Source organism: Pseudorca crassidens, chromosome 18, assembly GCF_039906515.1.
Source record: "Pseudorca crassidens isolate mPseCra1 chromosome 18, mPseCra1.hap1, whole genome shotgun sequence".
Classification (NCBI taxonomy): Eukaryota; Metazoa; Chordata; class Mammalia; order Artiodactyla; family Delphinidae; genus Pseudorca; species Pseudorca crassidens.
Window position 1 is genome coordinate 73,524,203 of NC_090313.1, and position 22,173 is coordinate 73,546,375.

The 22,173-nt window shown below is 41.7% G+C and overlaps 1 long non-coding RNA gene across 3 annotated transcripts in view; it reads right to left on the reverse strand.

Moving 5' to 3' along the window:
* Positions 1 to 1,207: 1,207 nt before the first annotated feature.
* LOC137211263 (uncharacterized) overlaps positions 1,208 to 22,173 on the reverse strand; it is a 163,535-nt gene continuing 142,569 nt past the window's right edge. Inside the window, exon 6 of one of the 3 annotated variants that reach the window (XR_010936995.1) lies at positions 1,208 to 1,221. This is a non-coding gene — a long non-coding RNA (uncharacterized lncRNA). Of the gene's footprint in view, positions 1,222 to 18,212; positions 18,789 to 22,173 lie in introns of those variants that run through there. The other 2 variants (XR_010936998.1, XR_010937000.1) reach the window with 2 other exon arrangements.

The following is a 22,173-nucleotide window of genomic DNA, read 5'->3' on the forward strand; positions in this document are numbered from 1 at the left end:
AGAGTATTTGTTGATGCTCTCCCTTGACTTACCACTGCCTCGAAATAACCCTACAGGTGAGAGAGAGCAAGGATGAGGCTCCGGAGCGCCTCATCGTATATCATATATCACAAATGAGAAATCATTTTAAAATACAAACTACAGTATTATATACCCAGCACAGTGCTGGACCCATAGATATTCAACACATACCTGATGGGCTAATTATAGATAATCAATTTTAAGAATAGTTTTAAGACTACCTTAGCATTTGAATCACTCTGAAGCATATTCATCCATCATGAATTTAAAATTAATTTTTTAAGTGCACAAAGCAAGTTTTCTCATGTATTTTTGGCCTCATGAGCAAAAATCGTCCCTTCCACGTTCCCCACCCCCAACAAGACTTCCTTTTCTTCACTCATTGGGTTATTGATTCATTATTCAACAGCTATTTCGTGTACCTGCTCTAGCATTGTCCGGTCTCTGCAAAGGATAGAAAAGTTGACGAATCTTCCTTGGTCTAGAAGCTTGACAGGTGACTGTGAGTCCCAACTAGGACCCACAACTTGTAGAATACAAGATTCTTGCCTTTGCTATCTCTCATCTGTATCCTCCATCCCATGTTTCAGAATCCCAGTCCATCCACTAGAATTCATCTTAGGTGCCTAATTGAGGGAATCCTAAATAGTAGTGTTTACACCAGATCGAACTTTCTCTTTTAGGTAAAAAAACAGAATTTGCCTCCAGGATTAATATGAGGGCTCTTCTGGGATCCAGGCTCCTTCTGTCCTCTTGTTTCAACAACCTTACTCCATCATTTCATGATCTAAAAATCTACATTCCAAGTGACAGAAAGAAGGGAAATCAAAGGAGGGCATCCTTCATCCTTTTAGGAGGTTCCCTCTTAACCTCGTTGGGCAGAATTTAGTCCCATGGCTGCACCTCCATACAAAAGAGGATGAGAAATTTCATCTTCCCATCAGGTTTCTATCCAAAAAAGCAAGTCTAGAAGGAATGATACGGTAGACATCTAGCAATGTCTGTCACCTGCCACGCTCTGTGCCCAAGCAGTGAGCTATTCTAAGTACACAACCTTCAGATGCAAATATAATGATCCATGCCCTCTGGTAAGGGAAAGAAAGGCCATTAAGCTTGAATGGTGTTATTCACATCACCAGTGTTCTTTCAATTGTGTATATTGCAAGGTTCTAATCTCATCTTTTGCATGCTTACTTGTTTCTGTAAGATAGGAATAAAATAGATGTCAGCGGATGCAGCTATTAAAAACTTTCATATATATTAAGACAGAACCTTTGCAGAGGCAATAAAAAAGCCATAAAACACTGAAAGCTACAAAATTAGAACATCTAAGTTCTTATAAAAAAACAAAACAAAACATTAAACCGGTCCTATTGACCGTGGTATTTTAAACTTCCAATTATCCTGATCATTGCAAAATCTTAGAACAGGACATGGAAAATGGGGAAATAAATTAATATTACCATGAAAACCCTAATTTTTAGACCATAACTTTGAAATAACTGTCTTTAGTTTTTAATGCATAAGAGGAAGAAACAGAGCAGAATGTAATACTCACAATCACAAAGCCCATGGAGGCTTTGATGTTAGTATCTGACAGAGTTAATAAAAGGACCAGATCAGACCTTACCTGATGCTGATATTCAGTTGGGGTTAATTAAACCACCATCAGGTTTCCCAAGCAGGAAAAGAGACATGTGAAGAAACGAGTTTCTCGAAGTTCTACCCAAATCATAACCTAAACTCACAGAAAGAACTTTGCTTTCAGTTGTGAGTTATCGAAGGTTTTAACTGTAGCCGGTGCTTCACTTCCTTTTGCGCTGATAGTTAATGTCGGATCCTGGTCCAAAGCAAGGTCCGCCTCCCTGTCTCCCAGTGTTTCTGAGAGTTCCTGATGTGCTCCATGTGCTTGTGAAAAAGCCGAGCTGAATTTCACAGGGGCAGCTGTGGCGTTGTTTCTTTTTTCTGTTTTTTCCTCAGGCTCCCTCTTGCTGGTGACCCGGCTCTTTCCTCCCCGACAGAGTGCCACATCCACAGGCCCAGTGACTGGTGGCCATGTCCCTGAGTGATGGCTCCCTCAGCACCCTGCCATCTCTGCTGCTCACTGACAGCCTCTCCAGTCTCCTACTTCACTGACACACAGCAGACTTCTAGCCAGCACTGCCTACAAAATTGGTAGAAATGCTGAGGTGTGACTGAAACCCAGCAGTGGAACCAGCATAGATGGGAGCTGTAAACCTGTGGCAGGGACTCAGGATTCTCTCCTCTTTCCCCACAGTAATAGAATACATTGCTCACGATACAAAATAGAGACCACATATGTCTAAGTTCCGGCCCAAGAGATATAAGTGAAAATGGAAGAGAGGGGTTATACCCCTCTTTTCTCCTTCAATCTTTCTGTTGATGAGAATGTAGAGGCAATGGCTGGAGCTCTAGCAGCAATCTTGAGCCATGAGGTGACGGACGTGGAAAATGGAAACTATACATGCAAAAACAAGCAAGCAACCAACCAACCAAAGAGTTTGGGTTCTCCTGAAACTATGAAGTACAATCTAGCTCGGAAATAATGGTCTCTGGACTTACAGAACATAAGAGAAAAACAATCTTTCTTGCTTAAGTCACTGTAACATATTACTTACAACCAAATTTAATCCTAACTATATGCCACAAATACAGAACTAGCCATAGTTAAAATAGTGACTAGGTGAATTGATTTTTCATCTTCTGGGCCCTCTTCTATGAATCTTCTCCCAGAACCCACTGTCCTCTGATGCCCTCTGTCTGCCTCTGCACTGATGTCCTCCACTGAAGCACCCATGCTTTGCAATTTTTCTAGTCACTCTTCATTTATCCAGATTTACCAATCCTACATCCCATTCCCTTGGGATCAGGCAGGTGACCGACTAGGTAATGCAAGAATTAAATTTATACTAAATTATTCATGGGACGTAATGAGTGTTTTTATTCTACTATAACATTCTAGTAAGGTCTTGGGTGACTAGACTCAAGGAATGACTAACAGGCGTACCCTAGCAGGTAATTATGGTAGGTATTTTCAGGCAGGCAGGCTTCTTGACATCTGATACAAGAAATATAGTTCTGCAAACTGTCAGGCAGCCCCAAGTTTACACGCATAGCACATCAGATTCAATTAGGATTCCCAGATACTTATCTCAACTTTCCCCTCATATTGATCACTTGTGTAAAACTATGCCAATGGTGTTCAAAATAAGATACATGGAGCCTGGGTGAGAGGGAATGTGGAAGTTTGCAGTTTGAAAACTTTTAAAATTTCAGACATGGTATTCTTTTGATTTTCCTACCACGGACATTGGAAACAATGTTTGAAAAAGACCCCCGCGTCCAACATAACAATATGTGTTGGAAAGTCTTAGACTCTCCCTAAATTCTCCACCAGCTATTCCTCTGCTACCCCAAATAAGTAGACAATCTAAGTAAAAACAGTGCGTGCCACATGGAAACACTGCTTCTAGATAAGTCCCTTAGCTCTGGTCCTTCCAACAAAACTGTGACCCCTCAATATCCTTCCATTTGGAAATTATGGGGCTACCACGAATTGACACAACGTTATGTTTTTTACTTCTTGAAACCATCAAAGCCAACTTTAATAATTATTTGTGAAACGGTAATAAGTTGTTGTTATTTCGGTGGCTTATATATAGCTTCTCTCTAAATTATTATAACTCAGAGCTGGCTAACAGCCAGGGAAATAGGCAATGAGGAAGTACAGGAGCCCACCTGGGTCCCCGAATACCGCCTGAATAAACATCACTTTTCTGAGCCTCCGTTGGCATCGCTTCCAGAACAAATACAGTAATCTGAGCCTGTGTCCTGGACCCCGAAGCAACAGCTATGACAGACGTGTAATTGAAAACCAATTTCCTTGAAGACAGCAGTGCCTTGAAATGCAAGGCGGGCCTTGGAGAGCAGGGAGCAAGTAACCTCACGGTGACCTTTTATCTTTCCTTTCAGCGCCCTTATCTTGCCATCCTCTTCCTTCTCCCTCTCTCTTTCATCCCACTGCTGCAACAATGGACCCCCGGCAGGAAACGAGTTAAAAAAAAAATACTACCAAAAAACCCCACAACTATCAAAACACCTTCTTTTCACGTGAAGAAATGTCCCCCACCCAGCAAAACTATCAATTCCAACTCAAGTGTAAAATAAAGCCATTACTTCATACAAGCAATGTGCCCAGATTTTGGAGGATGGACTCAGGCAAAACTAGGGACTAAAATTAGAAGGGATTTGGGAGAAGCGGATCCAGTGTCGATGGGGTGGAAGGGAAGCCTGACTAATAACTATAAAGCAGGTTGACGAGGCTGGAAATCAGGTTGGAGCAGGGCAGAGAGTTCTGAGAGGGAGGCAACCAGGAAAAAGCAGAAATTCAAAAATGTGAACGACCAGATGCAGCATTGGGGATTATAACCAGGGAAGAGATGAGGCTGTTTGAAACTTCAACAGTATAACGCTGTGCTCTAAAGAAACTGCAGTTATGGTGTATAAGTCTTGGCTCTGCAGTATATGATATTCGTAGAATTATGACATATTGGTAGAATTATGACCTTTCAAGTATATTGAGAAGATGAAAGAGGAGAAAGAAATGTAATTTTTGCCTATCAAGGAAGAAACCATCAGGAAAGGTCTAATACTGAATAAGTAAATATGTGAGTATTAAAAAATAGTCCCTTACTATACAATTGTTATTGTTTCAGGCCCTTACCACCTAAGCTCACCAAGTCAGAGATCCAAGCCCCTGACGCAGAGCCGAGAGCCGGAGCACATGTGCTGCACTCGTGATTTCCTGGGCGCCGTAGGGGAGTGTGAGTCACCTGGTGACATGACTGTCTTGTCGGGGGAGACAAGACTGAATGAGCGCAACAATTAGGAACAACATCAACTGAAGGTAACTAACAATGATGTCATGCTATAAATCAGTCCTTGAAATAACAATGTAGATGCCTAAAAATAGAGCCGAGGTGAGTAAGGAACTAGGTGGGTAGAGAGGTATGAGGACCGGAAAGGTCCAGTGAGGGCAGTGTGAGCCATGCCAACTTCAGAGAGAGTTTTCAGAACTACCAAAGGCAATTGTTTGGCCAGAACTTACTCCCGTTAACGTCTTTTGTGAAATTTCAGTTTTGAGGCATTCGGCACTGGTTAGGAGGAAAAGGACTCGAATGGGTGCCCTTTCTTCTCTACAGTGGGAAAGCCAGTCCCATCACTGGGCAGGAATGACCCGTAGCTCTCTTCTGTTGCTGCCTACCAGAGAGCCTGGGGTTTCCTTCTTCAGCAAAATCTTTTGGGATGCAAGGAGACGAAGGAAAGAGAAACCCTTCCACTAAAAAGCTATTTGAGGAAATAAATGAAAAAGAAACTAGGTTTTAATCTTACTTCTAAGCCATATCACGCATATATAATGCCTAATTCTAATCTTTTTATAAAATGAGCAATAATTTAGATGCACTAAAGTCAATATTTAATTACCCATGAGTTCAACATAATTTGGCCCTCTGCAAATGTAAAATTCTTGCCATTAGGAGGAAAAGCCCAGTCTAAAGTGAGTAAGATTTTGCTTCTAATTCCAGATTTAAAGAAACGTTGCCTTTAAACATGGTTTAAATTGCTGGGTTCATCAATTTATGACTTTGTGTTCAATGAAATAGAAAATGCGCAGCACACTGGCTGGCCATGGTGTGTGGTGCTCGGTAACTGTTAATCTATTATTTTGAACAAAACTGTACAATTAAGCTATGATCCCAGCATTCCACATTTTTCATTAACTCACCTCGTGTTTTTCCATTTAGATGAGTTTAAGATGCACAATGGGAACTCTTTGAAAATATTCACAGTTTTTAAATTATTCTGGACCCTCCCTTAAACTCTTGTCTCAAGTTTCTGTATTAGAGCTAATTCTCCTTTGTGTACTTTAGTAACCTGATTATCTCAGCCAAGATCTAAGGTCAGCAACTTACAATTACCTCACCAAGTCAAACAGGTCTCCATTGACAGACAAGACCATTCTGCTTCTCCAGAGTGGGGACTTCTCCAAAGTTTAGTGCAATGTATGGATGTCTGCCTGTCATTCATTCTTTAAAAACTCCCACCAACCCAGTCAGCAGTTTTAACAGGTAATACCTGTCAGACTTTCTCTAGTAAGTGGTTGGCATCCTTGGCCATTTGCAGGATATCTCTGCCTTTACCCAAGAGAAGAGCCCTTGGTGTAAATTAAAGGTAAGTAAACCAAATGATTTTCAGCGCAATAGAGCTTTCAAGCAAATCCTCTAGTGGCTCCTTTGCAAAGTCAAAAATTCTTTTACAAAGCAAATAATCACTCCCAAATGCATGGGGTTTGCAGATCTGGAATGTAATCCTTCAGACTCTCTTAAAACAGGTAGACCTTGCTTTATTTGCTACTCTGAGCATTGGTCTTTTGGCTTAATTTTAATTTAAACAATAAAAGAGTCAATTGCTCCAATCACACTCTGGTTTTGGCAGTGCTGATGATTAGTGTGTAAAGGGTAATTTGCTGTAAATGGAGGGGAACGCAAGGTACAGATGTGGCCTGGGAGCCACTGTGCCACAGAAAAGGGTGGTCGAGATCCTTGCCTGGCTGAAGTTTGAATATCTTTGATTTTCTTTTAAAATTTACCAGGCTATTTGGGAGATTACATCCTACAAAAACACACAAGCAAACAAAGAAACCCCTGATATTCCACAGAGCTGAAAAAGTAGGAATAAATTTACAACTGATTCTGTTCACAGAGTGGCAGTCACAAGAGTGGGAGAATCCAGCACAAAGAGATATGAGGGCAGAGCAAGGAAATCTGTAAATTGATGTAAAACAAAACCACGGAGATGGAAAAGGACAAACTTAGTTGGCGAAGCATGTTTTTCTAACCAGGAGAATAGGAAGCTAGCTCTATCAAGAAGGGCCGGACTGTGTCCTTTATATTTCTCCTTGGTGCCCCTCACTCACATTCTTGTCTTTTATTGTGCCATCCAATCCTCCAGGGAGAAAAAGAATCTTGCTTTGTCCCCGCCGGACCTTCAAAGCAAACGTAGCCCTTTATTTCAGAGCTCTTTCACCTTCACAAAATGCTGATACAGTTTCTACAAATCGGAGGAAATCTGATGGTGGAAGTGGGAGTAGGTTTTGCAGAGAAAGAATTTTCCTTCCTGCAACCAAGACAGGAGAAATTTAAAGTCATGTCCCCTGCCATAAAGACGGCTGGGCGGGTGGCCTAGACCCTTCATGCCTTTAAGGGTTCCTTTCTGGAACTTTAGCCCAAGCAACATGGGAATTAGGGGGAAAAAAGAAATCTATCCCACCTAAAGGCTGTGCCTCTCCATCTACCTAATTTTTTCTCAAGATTTTTAATTGAATGTTGTTCAAGGTAATGCATTTTAAAAAGAAAACCTCTAATTCTGACTGTTCAGCTCAGTCAACCTCTATGAACTTCCCTTTTGGGTTCTCCAAATCCTCACTGCGTTTTACTACTTGAAACTGAACGAGAGGACATTTCAGGGGATCAATCAAAGATAATAGGTGGGTTCTGAGCTTTTATAGTTTAAAAGAATGCTGTCTTCAGAAATGGTGAACAAGAGCACTATTATGAACATTTAATTATTTCTATGAATACATTACAAACTCCTCCATCACTAGAATGTAATAACTAAAAACTGCTTTATAATGACTTTTAAATGAATTTCATTCCATGAAAATGAGACTTTAAAATCAGCCAGGCAAACAATGGCATTTTTTTTTTCCTTTTCTTCTTCTTTTTTTTTTTTTCTCGGTCCTTTGGTGTGCGGACACTCTGCCTCCTGCGCCCACAATGCTTTAGTTTGCTCCTCGCTTGCCCCGGACTCCCCCCACCCTTCAGAACCCCGCCACACCCCCCAGATGCTCTGTGGGCACCAGAGATCATCTTTTTTTCCCTTTTCATTCCTCAAAACTATTGCTTCATCAAAACACCAGAAGAATGTTGTTCCTGTCACGTAAGATGTGATATTAACATAACTTTCATCCTGACTCCAAGACCCTAGTTATGTAATATTCCAGGGCAACTCAAGGATATTGTGAAATCTCTTTAAAAAAAAGAAAAACTAAATAAAGTCTAATACAGTTCAACTGAAAAAAGATATAGCTGGCATTAAAGACTTTTGGAGGTGGAAACATCGATCACCAATTATATGAATATATTTATTCTACTGTGTACATAGTCGAAATATAAATCTCTACCAATTGCCAAGAGCCCAAAGACCTGGGTCTAAAGGATGCTAGATTGAGCTATAAATATCAAAAAGAAAGAAAATCAATGCACATTTGAAATACATTCAACTTTGACTAAGAGTTAATGATACAATTTAAGGACTTTTAATTTTTGTTCTTAATTATAACTGGACCTTGGACAATTGTTCCTTAGGATCTTCCCAAGATGCTGGGTTTAGCAAGAGAGAGGATATAAAAGTCATATTCAAGGACCTGTTCCAGCTCAGGTAAAAATAATAAATGTAAATATATATATATATATAAATATATATGTTGTTACATGACCTTATGATGGGATGATATGCAGTCACTCACTATGATATTTACAAAGAGTTGTGACGCTTGCAAAGTGTTTATGGTAGTTAAAAAAAGAAGAGCAAGATTCGAAATTTTTATATATAGGTTGAGTACAAATATTTACAAGAAATGTAGAAAACAAGACAAATGGTGTGGGGTAGGAGAAGATTTAGGGTTAGGATTGTGGATGGAGTTTATTTTTCCGTCTTTATGTCCTTTCACATTTTTCTAATGAAGATGTATTACATTTGTATTTGTGATTTTTGACAAGTTTTAAAAGACAAATTCATTTATATGCCTTTTCTGAACTCAGTCATTCTTAATTAATCCTTTTGTTATTTTTGCAAAGATTAGAGTAAAAGAAGCCTTTTAAGTATTGATACTGATTAGGCATTGATTTTATGTATTGATACAAATAGATATTCCAAAGTACCGTTGTAGTGATGATCTAGTTTCATGTGAGAATGGGTCAGAAAGCTAATTCAGGCAGGATTCATCTTGAACAGTACATGGTACAGTGTATGTATCTGTTGAATGGCTCTCATGATTATTAAGTGTTATCTTTTTTTTTTTTTTTTTTTTGGTGGTACGCGGGCCTCTCACTGTTGTGGCCTCTCCCGTTGCGGAGCACAGGCTCCGGACGCGCAGGCTCAGCGGCCATGGCTCACGGGCCCAGCCGCTCCGTGGCACGTGGGATCCTCCCGGACCAGGTCACGAACCCGCGTCCCCTGCATTGGCAGGTGGACTCTCAATCACTGCGCCACCAGGGAAGCCCCAGTTAGTGGTTTTGCATAATTTTGTTATCTTTCCCCAATGCACCCCATTTTCCTGAAAGATTTTCATCTCCTAAACTGCATTTATTAAGTTTTTATTAATAGATTTTTCCATGGGATGATCAATGCCATCATGTTCCAGCCAAAAATCCCAGAAATGTGACATTTGAGTCTCCTGAGCAGCCTTATCAGTGACAAATATACAACTTCTATTAACCTTTTTAAAGAGTTGAAATTATTTCAAGGATTCTTCCCTCCTCTCTCCCCCATCACCATCTTTTCAGATTCCCTGACATGAAGGAACTCAAGCTGGAGACCTAGTGGATTAACCCTTCCAGGATGTGCCTAAGTTTTCCTCTGATTCTAGAATCAGACTAGAATACATGGGCTGATCAGAACCTAGAAATGTCAACCCTCCACCCAGGACCATGTATTCATTTACTCGTCAGTGCGGATAAAGTGAATTCCAGACCCACAGCCAGTTAGGTTAGTTGTGCTGAAAACAAAGGCTGAAAAAAGACCATCCACTTTAGCTAAAGAATCCATAATGAATCATCCCAAACATGATCGGTTCCAAAAATGGTAGGTCCCTGTCCTTGATCTGAAAGCTTTGTGTATCTTGCCATCAGCAGAAAGTTTTTACAAGAATGGAAATAAACACACCCATAGTGCTATAAATAAAGGGTGAATAAGGTTGCCGGCTCGAAGGCATCCCAACCTAGTAAAGCGCGGGGAGCACCAGGCAGCTGTTCTGAGAACCACAGTGCCCCCCCCGACAATGGAGGTACTGATGGTTTTTAATCAAGACTTTTAATTTTGTACTTAGCCTCATAAGAATTATTGTTAATATGATTTATTCATAAACTTGAGACTTCGCACATATGATTTACCACAGAAACTAGAACAAAACAGCACATGCCCATGAAAAGAATGCACGTATGCTGAAATATAATTGGAGTTTAACTTTTGGGGGAAAAAAAAAGCAGCCTCCAATGCCAACAAAACCCTCCCCAAAATTTTTTTTTTTTTTTTTTTTGCAGTACGCGGGCCTCTCACTGTTGTGGCCTCTCCCGTTGCGGAGCACAGGCTCCGGACGCGCAGGCTCAGCGGCCATGGCTCACGGGCCCAGCCACTCCGCGGCATGTGGGATCCTCCCGGACCGGGGCACGAACCCGTGTCCCCTGCATCGGCAGGCGGACTCTCACCCACTGCGCCACCAGGGAGGCCCTTTTTTTTCCAAAATATTTTTATAACTGTTATTTAGCATATTCCAAAGGAATAGCCTTATTCACAGGAAACTGGTTTTTTAATTTAACGACTGTACACGATAAGCCCCAAAGAACCACTAGGTGTAGGGGAAGCACACTCAAGTTTCAAGAGAACCATCTTTCATTTGTTCCACGTGCAGCCTGCAAGGAAATCTGAATTTGAAATTTGACAAGTGCTTCTTAAAACACTTTAAAAAATGAGCTTTGGGCCACTTGCTCATGTCCTAAAGGGATGGAGCCTGCAAGAAAAAGAATAGCAAAAAGGCACAAGATCTGTTCAGGCCTCCAAGCATGTTATAGTGTCAGGAGATGCATTTAAGCTTGCCACCGTTTTATACTAATAAATGTGAGTCGTGTGATTTGATTTTAAATAAATGGCAAAGTTTTATTTGATTTCTTTGACTATGTCATGATGCACAGCTACCTGGAATCGTATTTGTACAGAAAGTAGGAACACCCTTCCAGGAATAAGAGAACCCCAGGAGTGGATTTAATGGATAAATTATATCCATAGAAGAAACTAAACTCAAAAGCCAGCATTTTATGACTCCAATAACTTATTTCTGGGTCCCTAAAGCTATTTATCTGTTTTTGTTCTTTATGGAAGAAAAGTGTATATGCATGAGCTAAAGAGAGTGAATGTCCTTCTAAGGTTTTTTTGTGTGTGTGTGTGGTACGCGGGCCTCTCGCTGTTTTGGCCTCTCTGGTTGCGGAGCACAGGCTCCGGACGCGCAGGCTCAGCGACCATGGCTCACGGGCCCAGCCACTCCGCGGCACGCGGGATCCTCCCAGACTGGGGCACGAACCCGTGTCCCCTGCATTGGCAGGCGGACTCTCAACCACTGCGCCACCAGGGAAGCCCCCTTCTAAGGTTTTAACTCAACTCTGCCACATGGTACTTTTTCTAATTGTTCTCTGCCCTTCTCCTTAATCCTTCTCGGAATTAAACAGATCTGAGTCTGAATCCCAGGGACCTTGAGAAAGTTATCTATCTCCTGAGTCTCTTCTCCATCTGTAAAATTGGGCAAAACGATGTGACCTCACGGGGTTGTTATAAAGCTTACATGAAATAAAGGATGTAAAGTCCCAAATGGTGCCTGACACGTGGAGGTTGCCTAGGAGAGCTGGTACCATTCAGTTCGCCTTCTGCTGCCCCCTCCTTTTCTTTATATTCTTCTCTTGTCTTTTCCTTCTCTCTCTCTCTTTTAAACCATTTTTTAAATTGAAGTGTAGTTAATTTACAATGCTGTGTTAGCTTCAGGTATACAGCAAAGTGATTCAGTTATACATACATATACAGATTCTTTTTCAGATTCTTTTTCATTATAGCTTATTACAAGACATTGAATATAGTTCCCTGTGCTATACAGTATGTCCTTGTTGTTTATCTGTTTTATACATAACAGTGTGTATACGTTAATCCCAAACCCCTAATTTATCTACCCACCCCACTATCCCCTCTGGTAACCATAAGTTTGTTTTCTATATCTGTTAGTCTATTCTGTTTTGTAAATAAGTTCATTTATATCATTTTTTTTAGATTCCACATATAAGTGATATCATATGATATTTGTCTTTCTCTGTCTGACTTACTTCACTTAGTATGATAATCTCTGGGTCCATCCATGTTGCTGCAAATGGCATTATTTCATTCTTTTTTATGGCTGAGTAATATTCCATTGTATATATGTACCACTTCTTCTTTCTCCATTCATCTGTCGATGGACATTTAGGTTGCTTCATGTCTTGGCTATTGTAAATAGTGCTGCTTTGAACATAGGGGTGCATGTATCTTTTTGAATTAGAGTTTTCTCCAGATATATGCCCAGGAGTGGGACTGCAGGATCGTATGGTAGCTCTATTTTTTGTTTTTTAAGGAACCTCCCTACTGTTCTCCATAGTAGCTGTATCAATTCACATTCCCACCAACAGTGTAGGAGGGTTCCCTTTTCTCCACATCCTCTCCAGCGTTTGTTACTTGTAGACTTTTTAATGATGCCATTCTGATTGGTGTGAGGTCTCTTGTCCTCACTTTCTGTATCCTGAAAACAGGCAGACACAGGATAGAGTCTGGAAAGTTTGTGGAGGAACATTCCATGTTCTTTGCCCATTCTGTTACCTGGTTAAAACCCCGTGCAGTATGAAAAATTGCAAGGGAAAATCATTCCCATCCATGACTTTGTAATTGGTGTAATTCCCCTTGGGCAAGTTAACTAAACAGCCTAGGCATAATCCACAAATGCAAGTGTTGAAAGCTAGGAGGAGACGGAGGGGGTCAAGGACCTTGCCCTGGGCCCCTCAGGGAAGAAGCAGAGCTGGCAAAGGGAGTAGTTACTCTCCTCCGCCTCTCGCCTGGGGGCACGCGTGGCATCTGTGCTTGTTGCCTAGTTTTCTGCTAACTCTTTTGCAAATGTTATGCCTGGGTGTACTGCTTCTGTCTCTTCCCCTTCTCTTCTGTTTATGTTCTCCATGCATTCTCTGTAGCACATAGAAATATTTGGGGGTGAAGTGTGTTTGGAGCTTCTAGGATTTAGGGAAAAGATGACTTTGCTAAAATGTAATGAAATACGGAGATTTTTCAGTGATAATGGAAATGGCTGGGCTTCACTTCTCAAATCCTCAGGCTACCATTGTGTGCATCGTAAGCATCACCAAGCACACTTTTGTGCAAATTGCTGCAGGGTTTTGAAGAACTTACAAAGTAACGTGTTTTAGGGATATCTCTCATGTTAGATTTTCTATAAGTAGGAAATAACCTTTTTTTTTTCCTCAGTTTTGAAGCTGGTTTAGAACTCACGTGTGTTTTCATTTTCAAGCTAAATCCAAATGCTTGTGATTTCAGTGTGCTTAAAGATGGCAAGACACAAATTCACTAAGTAGAATTGGGAAATGTGCTTCCGGGGCTTTAACAAAATTACCATGTTACTCTCTCTTCCTGGGATCCTGATCTCACCGAAGACTTACGTTCCTACTTCAATGTCACGTGGGTATAAGATCAGGGATGGAAAAGTGATGAAGGTGAAAATAATTGTAGGAAACATACAGAGGAATATTTCATGAAAAAGCTAACCACGAGGTCAAACCAGAAAATTCCTCTCTAAATCCCCATAGAACGTTGAAACTGTCAGAACTGGCCATACCCAGGAGCCAGTGGCAGCTTTGGTTACAAATCAGAAACACGGTCATTCCCTGCTGACTCTGTTTTCCTTGCTTCCCCATGACAATCTGACCAATCTTGTAAAGCAATGTCTTCTTAACAGGGGGATAGTAGGAGAGTCCTAAGAGATGCAGAGCCCGGCCGCTGAACTTTCCTAGTATCTGCAGCTTAACTATCCGACTCACAGCATTTACTGAGCAACTACCATGTGCTCTGATGGCATACAGGGAAGGTTAGGATTTTAGATGTGTATGCACGATACGTCCCTTAAGTGAGAGATATCTAGAACCATCTGCCCCGTAGTCCTTCACTTGATTGGCTTTCTTGGCAGCAGCCCTGAGTGAGGGTTAAATGGAGTGTATGGGGGCTTCCCTGGTGGCGCAGTGGTTGAGAGTCCGCCTGCCGATGCAGGGGACACGGGTTCGTGCCCCGGTCCGGGAAGATCTCACATGACACGGAGCGGCTGCGCCTGTGAGCCATGGCCGCTGAGCCTGCGCGTCCAGAGCCTGTGCTCCGCAACGGGAGAGGACACAACAGTGAGAGGTCCGCGTACCGCAAAAAAAAAAAAAAAAAGGAGTGTATGGGACATGCTCAATACTTTAAAGAAGTTGATATTAAAGGAGGAACAAGATATAGGAGGAATTAGAAAGAATTCTGAGAAATGGGAGAGCCTGTTTTTTTTTTCTTTTTAAAGATAGGAGAGATTTGAGCATATTTCCATGGTAAGGAGAAGTTTGCCTGGGGTAGTCCCAGCTTCCCTGTGCAAGTATCAACAATGCCCCCTTTTCTTTAACTTTTCTGATTTGGGACAACATGTTATATGGTCACCCTGGGCAGAAGAACCTTGGGAGAGGGAGAGACGGAAGATGGAAGACAAGAGAAGGGTTGTTTGTTGGAACAGTGTTCTGGGGACAGAAGGAGTGGCTCCTGGGTGGGTAGAGGGCTGATTCTTAGAAGGAGAGGCTTAGGGCTTCCCCCAAGCTGATGAGGGAAGAGTATGGATGCTACAGGTTAAGGGCTGGATACAAATTTGTGAGATTTCTTACTTGACTCCTTTTGTCTGTGAAGGAAGATGCCATGAGGTCACAGTTTAGGGTTCAAATTCCAGGTTCAACTTGCTTTATTCTGCTAGTCATGAGGCCGACCTTTTCATAAATGTGGTTCCATTGGTCTCTATAACAAGAGGCCGACAGTGTTGCTGGATCCGAGCTGAGCATGAACAAATAGCTGAGAACACTCGCCCTAAGAGAAGTTGGTTTAGTCGAGTTACTATCACATGTGAAAATCCTAGCATAGCAGAAAAAGTAGACTGAGACAAACCTGTAGCACTAACACTTGAAGCCTCTATCACTGTATCCCATTTCATTATGATAATTATAATCGTAGATTAGTACTGAGAGCTTATTATGTGCTAGAAAGAGTTCTCTTTTAAATTTATATATTGTGTATGCACTTTTTTACTTTCATAATCTTTTTTAGATGAGAAAATCAAGTAACTCACCCACGTTTACACATCTGGTAAAAGGCAGAGCCAGGATTTAAACCCAGGGCCCACACTCACAACCAATATGTTATTTTCCCCTGTCTCTTTCACTATAATCTGTTGATTTAAGTTCATTTTAGGTTTTCTCTTTTATCTGTGGTATTAAGTCAAAGGTTGTGTGATAAATTAATGACACATGAGTCACCCTCAAAGGTGAGATGGTGATGTGGCATGAAGGTTCCCGGCCTGCTGGATGAGATGTGCAGTTAAACATGGCAGTTCTTTCTCCGCTGCTGCCCCTTGTGAGACGGTTAGGTCCCGGCCCCTCTGTGAAGTCCCCGATCGGCATGGAGGATGAGACTGATGGTTATTCAGTGTAGGAAACACGGTCGTGAAATTCAACCACAAGGGCAGTTGTCCAACAAGGCCTGACTCAAGGACTGAATCAGTCATGACAGAGGCCATTCTTTGGCCCAGCCATTCCGACTGGCAACCTCCCTGTCAGTGTGATACACTGGAAGCCTTCAAGGGCGTACACAAGGCTTTGGAGAAATCTTTCTTTGATTCTTCATTCTGCTCTCTTAGATAGTAAGATAATGTGCAATGCATTAATGATGGACAGGGTCACTATCTGCCTTGGTGAAAAGAGAAAAACACAATTTGAACAGCGTGGAATAATTATGGATCAATCAATCAAAAAACTCGTGTCAAAAACAATGACTATCTGAAACTAATACAGCACTGTAAAGCAACTTCCATAAAAAAATAAAAATGAACAAACAAAAGCCCAGTGACTATGGTGGAGGTTACTGGGGTACAAAAGCAACAGAATTTCCAGTTCATGCCACATGCCACAAGATTAGTGTTAAGGACAGTTGTTTTGCCTACACTGATGGGAGTGTAATGCTAATGCAGGATTTAAAATTTTTTTTTAATTGAATAGAGTTTTATTACTTTTGGCGTTAAAAATTTTTTTTTCTTCATTGAATAATCCTGTGATGGTGGGCTGATTTCTGTGACAGTGGAAACCAAGAATAATGATTGTATTTTAGGATACCAATTTGATGATACATTTTATATTCATTTGGTATATTTGTCATGACTTAACACAGAGTTATATAATAATTCAACAATTACATAATGCCACTAGGAACTATTCTGCCTTTTTGTTTCTTGGAACATCTTAGAGGAAACTCATTCTCATGTACATTTGAAAAGTACAGAGAAAATGTGCGTGCTTCTCAAAAAGTTTCTATTTCCTCACTTGTTAAAAGAGTTGAAGATGATGCCATCACTAAGGTTCCTTCCAACTTTAGCTTTAGATATTCAATAGTGTGGGCAAACATGGGGTCAGATCAGGAAGAAAGGCATTGTGGGACATCAGCGAGAGGTCAAACACGGGTATTACTTTTCTAGTGGCCTATGAACTCAGACTGCCCAACTCCCGTGGCTGTAATGTTTGCAAAAGCTTGCTAGAACTATGTGACCATTAAAAAACATAACTCTCGTTTTTTCAAAAGCGAATTCCAGCCTTCACACAAAAATTGTCTTTCTGTTGGCATATTCTCTTAGTCGTGGGAAAGCAATTGAGCTGAGCCTGAATATCATTTCTGCGTTAATGAGGCATACTTCTAGGTCTGAATAGAACATCAAAAGGTAATCCCCGACTTTACAAAATCATGGAACTGGGAAGAGAACATAAAGGTTCATCTCTTCCGTGCACTTACTGGCAAGGGTGTTGGGTGTTATTCATTCACTATGTTAAGCGTTGAGGCTACAAAGATGAATAAAACCCAGTTCAGGCCCTTAAGGAGGCTACAGATAGTTGAAGACCCACGATCCAAACAGGTAGAAAGGCGGCTGCAGCCCAAGGGAGAAATAAAGCTGCCAACCTGTAGCAAAACTGGGTGTTACCTCCTTCACTCATGATGTGGTGGCCCAGGAGCTGTCTTATGTCGATAAATTATTTGTAAATAAGAAACTAATTTCTTTATGTTATCTGATTGATATCTATACCAAAATGACCCTTAAAACTCCACGGTCATGTCACCCATGCCCAGCTGGAGGGAAGATGCATCCTCCCCACGTGAGGGATCGCCCCAGCTATGCACCAGGTAAGCCTCCTGGGCTTTATCCACACTGGCCCCAGACTGTACTGTGCTTGCTGTCCTGTTTCTGCTTGCTCTCTGTGTGTAAGAAATGAACGTTCAAAAATGTTTATTTCTTACACACAGAAAAAGGCTCAACCAGATAGAAATCATCTCAATGCAAAATGAAAAGCCACAAGGAACAGGATTTGTTTTTTTAACCTAATAAATAGCATATACAGTCAGGGACATATCCAAAATTTCTAAATATGAGGGGTCTCCTATCTGGTTGGGGTTGTGTGTGTGTGTGTGTGTGTGTGTGTGTGTATGGATATGGGTGTGGGTGTGTTGTTGAAGCTGTGCTTACATAGAAAATACCTGTTTTTCCTTGGATTGTGTCTTTAATCGGAGGAGAGGAGGGCTGATGGGGTAGCGGGGTGGAGCTCTGACTGCCCAGTCACCACTGTGCACTGCTGTTGTGCGCAAGGTATACGTGCGTATTATAAACAGGTAGTACAGCTACAGATACACATAAGGGCTGGGGTGGTGATGATGGTAAAGTTGGTATTCATATTCACAGACAGCATTCTAAGCAGGCAAACCCTTTGGAGAATAACTTGAAGGCACAGTTCAAGAGCCATGGGGAGGCTTATAGACTTGACTCCATGATAACAGTTTCTGGACTCTCCCCTAGACAAGTAATTCAAAATGCAGAAAGACTTATTTGCACAAAGAGCATACAATTGCAAGCAACCTTTATGTCCCCCAAACAGAAAATGATTGTATAAATTATAGTACATGGACACAGTGGAATAGTATGCAACCGTTACAAATGAGTAGGAAGATTAGGTAGCCATTTGTAGCATTAAAACATTTTAACGTTTAAAAAATGAATTTTCAGGGCTTCCCTGGTGGCGCAGTGGTTGAGAGTCCACCTGCCGATGCAGGGGACACGGGTTCGTGCCCCGGTCCGGGAGGATCCCACATGCCGCGGAGCGGCTGGGCCCGTGAGCCATGGCCGCTGAGCCTGTGCGTCCGGAGCCTGTGCTCCGCAGCGGGAGAGGCCACAACAGAGAGAGGCCCATGTACCGCCAAAAAAAAAATGAATTTTCATTTAATATTGAAAAGAAAATGTTATGCATACCACAAATATGTGAAATTATGTACATAAAACAACCTGGAAGGAAATATACAAAAAACAAAAATAGTTTTTCTAATTTCCAAAGTTTCTATAATATTGGCATTGCTCTTTATTTTAAAAATAAAAGAGAAAAGTACATACTGGGTTGATTATGTATTATGTAGTAGAATGACTCCTTGTTTTTGTGGAACTTTGTTAGCAGAAGAGAGAGTAACAAGCACTGTATTAGGAGTCAGTCCTGGTCTCCTATAAAACTGGTCTTTCTGATCTGGAAAAAAAAAAGAAAAAAAGAGTTGGGCTTTGATCATCTTCAGGACCGCCTAAGAGTTTTTAGATTACGTGGGTCCATGACAACTAACCCAAAACATACAGATAAAAGGTACTGTTGGAGTTCAGAGGCCCTTTTCCATCCTCCTATAAAAACAAATCTCATCATGGCATTCCCCCATCTACAACCTTTCAATGGCTTCCATTTGCTATCAGAGTAAATCCAAACTGCTTAGCCTCAGTTGCAAAGTGCTTGGTGACTGGCTTCCACTTTCTCTCTCCTGCCCTTTTCTTGCCTCACCCCTCCCCCATTCCCAAGCAGCAATCTGGGCTTCAGCCACCTCCCCTCCTTGACTCCTTGGCTTCCAGTCTGCGTCTCAACCCGTGTGTGTGTGTGTGTGTGTGTGTGTGTGTGTGTGTGTGTGTGTGTGTGTGTGTATGCTCTTCCTGAACACCCCGGCTGTTCACCTGGCCTTCACCTGGTTCAACTCCAGATACCTCCAGGCTGAATTTGCCTCATTTCCTCTGTGCTTTCGAACTGCCCAGTGCTGGTTCCCATGGACTCTAAGCAGAGGGAAATGTCTTGAGATAAAGAGACTTGGGCTGCGTCAGAGGAGAGGTCAAGGTCTGGGTGAGTAAATGAACACAGTGGGGCGGGGGAGGGGAGAGCAGTGGGCTTATGATTATTCCTTACATCTCTGTGACTGTGTCCACCTTTACCAATCACAGTACCTACAGGTTATCACTCTTATTACTAAGACAAGACTGAGGCAAAGGAAGGAAGCTGAACTTGAAGGAATTTGACATACACAGTGTTTCTCAGTTGTGGCTGCACAATCAAAACACTTAGGGGAGGTTTGAAAAATACCGGTGTCAGGTCCGGTCCAGGAGAGTGTGATTTAGTTGTTCTGGGGAAGGGCTGGGGCATCTGTCTCTTTAAGTGGTTCCTAGTGATTTTTATGGGAACTGGGTTGAGAATGTCTGGTTAGGGGAGTGTACGGTTAAAAGGCTGGACATATTTGCAACGTGTGTAGGGGTGCTCCTCAGGAGTGAAAATAGGTCAGCCAACGTGTCCGGCCTGTTCCCTTGCCTTACACAATATAATTCTTTTCTTCATCTCCCAAACGCCTTCAGAGCACGATTCTCAAATCTACAAACACACATAGTCCATTTATTCTGCTGCAGCAAGAGTAAAGACTAAAGGGGGAAAGTCCATTACTAAACCAGTAACTAGCAAATTACATCTAGTTTCAGAGAAAAGACCTCGACCTTTTTTGTGGTAGGAAATGGACATTTCTTGAGAACCCTTCTATGATGGGAGTCTTCACACTGGTTTTAGGGGGCTTCATATAGATTTTCTCATGAGAAAGAAATGTAGTATAATTTTACAAAGCAAAACCTTGATGTGTCTCTTACACTGGGACCAAAGGGGACCAGGCCAGTCTTGGGTAAAACCGGACATAGAGGGCAAAGGAGGTTCTCAAAGTTCTTACTTCCACTTTGCCCACAGAGTATGGTATATCCACAACCCTTGTCTCCACCCCCCAGGCATTGTTGCAAACATTTCTCTGCCCCTTGTGGCATTTTCCTACCCCCAGATCTTTAATAAATGACAATGGATGGCATAATGAGATAATCAAGCAAAGTAATACCTGATTAAAGGTTACTGGTCTTATAGAAAATAATGCTTCTCTCTAGTTTAAATTCCAGAGTTTTTTGTGAAGACCCTTAAGGAATGATCCTAAGATGGAAATCATTTCAGACCCCTTACATGGCAGATAGGGGAGATTATATTTTTAACAGCTTCACTGACATACAATTTACATATCATAAAAATCATCCACCTCAAAATAACCAAAATGTAGAAGCAATCCAAGTGTCCATCGATGGATGAATGGATAGGCAAAATGTACTATGTACATACATACAGTGGAGTATTTATTTCCTCTTAAAGAGGGAGGAAATTCTGACACATGCTACAACATGGATGAGCCTTGAAGACATTAAGTGAAATAAACCAATTACGAAAGGACAAGTACTGTATGATTCTAATTATATTATGTACCTAGAGTTGTCAAATTAATAGAGACAGAAAGTATTCTGGTGGTTGCCGGGGGCTGGGGGGAGGGGGAGGGGGAATGGGAAGTTGTGTATTGGGTTTGGAGTTTCAGTTTCACAAGATGCAAGAGTTCTGCAGATGGATGGTGGTGATGGTAGTACAATGGAGTAAATGTACTTAATGCCCCTGAATTGTGCACCCCAAAAAGTAAAGATGGTAAATTTTAAATTATGTGTATTTATAATTTAAAAAAATATAAATTCTCCCATTTCACATGTACAATTCAATAGTTTTTAGTATATTTACAGAGTTATGCTGCCATCACCATAATCTAATTTTAGAACATTTCCATCACACTCTGCCCTCCACCCCCCAAAAACCCCTCATACCCATGAGCAGTCACTTGGGGGAGATATTTTTAACAGGTCATGGGTGTCATGTGTTATTCTTCCAGGACTTGACTTCACAGACTCTTAGAAGGGGCCTTAGAGATTTTAGTCCCACCTCCTCAGATGAACAAATTGAGACTCAGAGAAGCAAAGTGTCTTGTCAAAGGTCACACAGCAAATTCATCCCCAAAGCCAGGTCTTTTGATTTCCCATAGAGTTACTTTTTGTAATACAAAAATGCCGTGTCACTTGCTTCCTTCAAATTGATGCTGAGAGTAGATTGAAGGTATTAAGAAGATGTTATCCTTTCCTGCCGGGAACAGATGGGCTCTTTTTCCAGTCTCTCTTCTCACCCACCTGAGTCGGGAAGTACAGAGGAAAGAGAGGAGAGTGGAAAAGTCTGCAACTGTGTCCAGTCATGCTCCCTTGTGCCTTAACTCTATTAGGCAAGAGCTATAATGAGTCTTATGGAGAATAATGTCGCAGCCTCTCTTAGAAGAGAGACTGGAAATACAGCCAGGTGCAGGGACTTTACTTTTGAAAGATGCTGCCTTTTGTGGAGGTGGCTGGGGTAACCAGTGTCAAACAGCAACACCATGTATCAGAGATGCCAAGGTCTTGGGCTGGCAGTGGTGGTCATTATGTCTCCTGTCGTCGCACGATTGCTGGGAAACAGCAGAGGAAGTGAGTTGAGGCTTCTATACATCCTGCCACCTTCTGCTTCTTGCAGAGCCTTGGCCAGGGCAGTAGTTGGATGAAAGTTGGGGTTTGGAGTAGGGTGGAGGACTAACTTTGTGAGCAACAGCCTTCAATATTCCTTCTGAACTCACTGAAACATCTTCAGCTGCCCTTATTTCCTGGAGGGCTGCTAGAGAGGCCTCTGTGGTTGCTAAACATGGAGAATGAGGCCAAGGAAAATCGTGTAGCTATGGACTCAG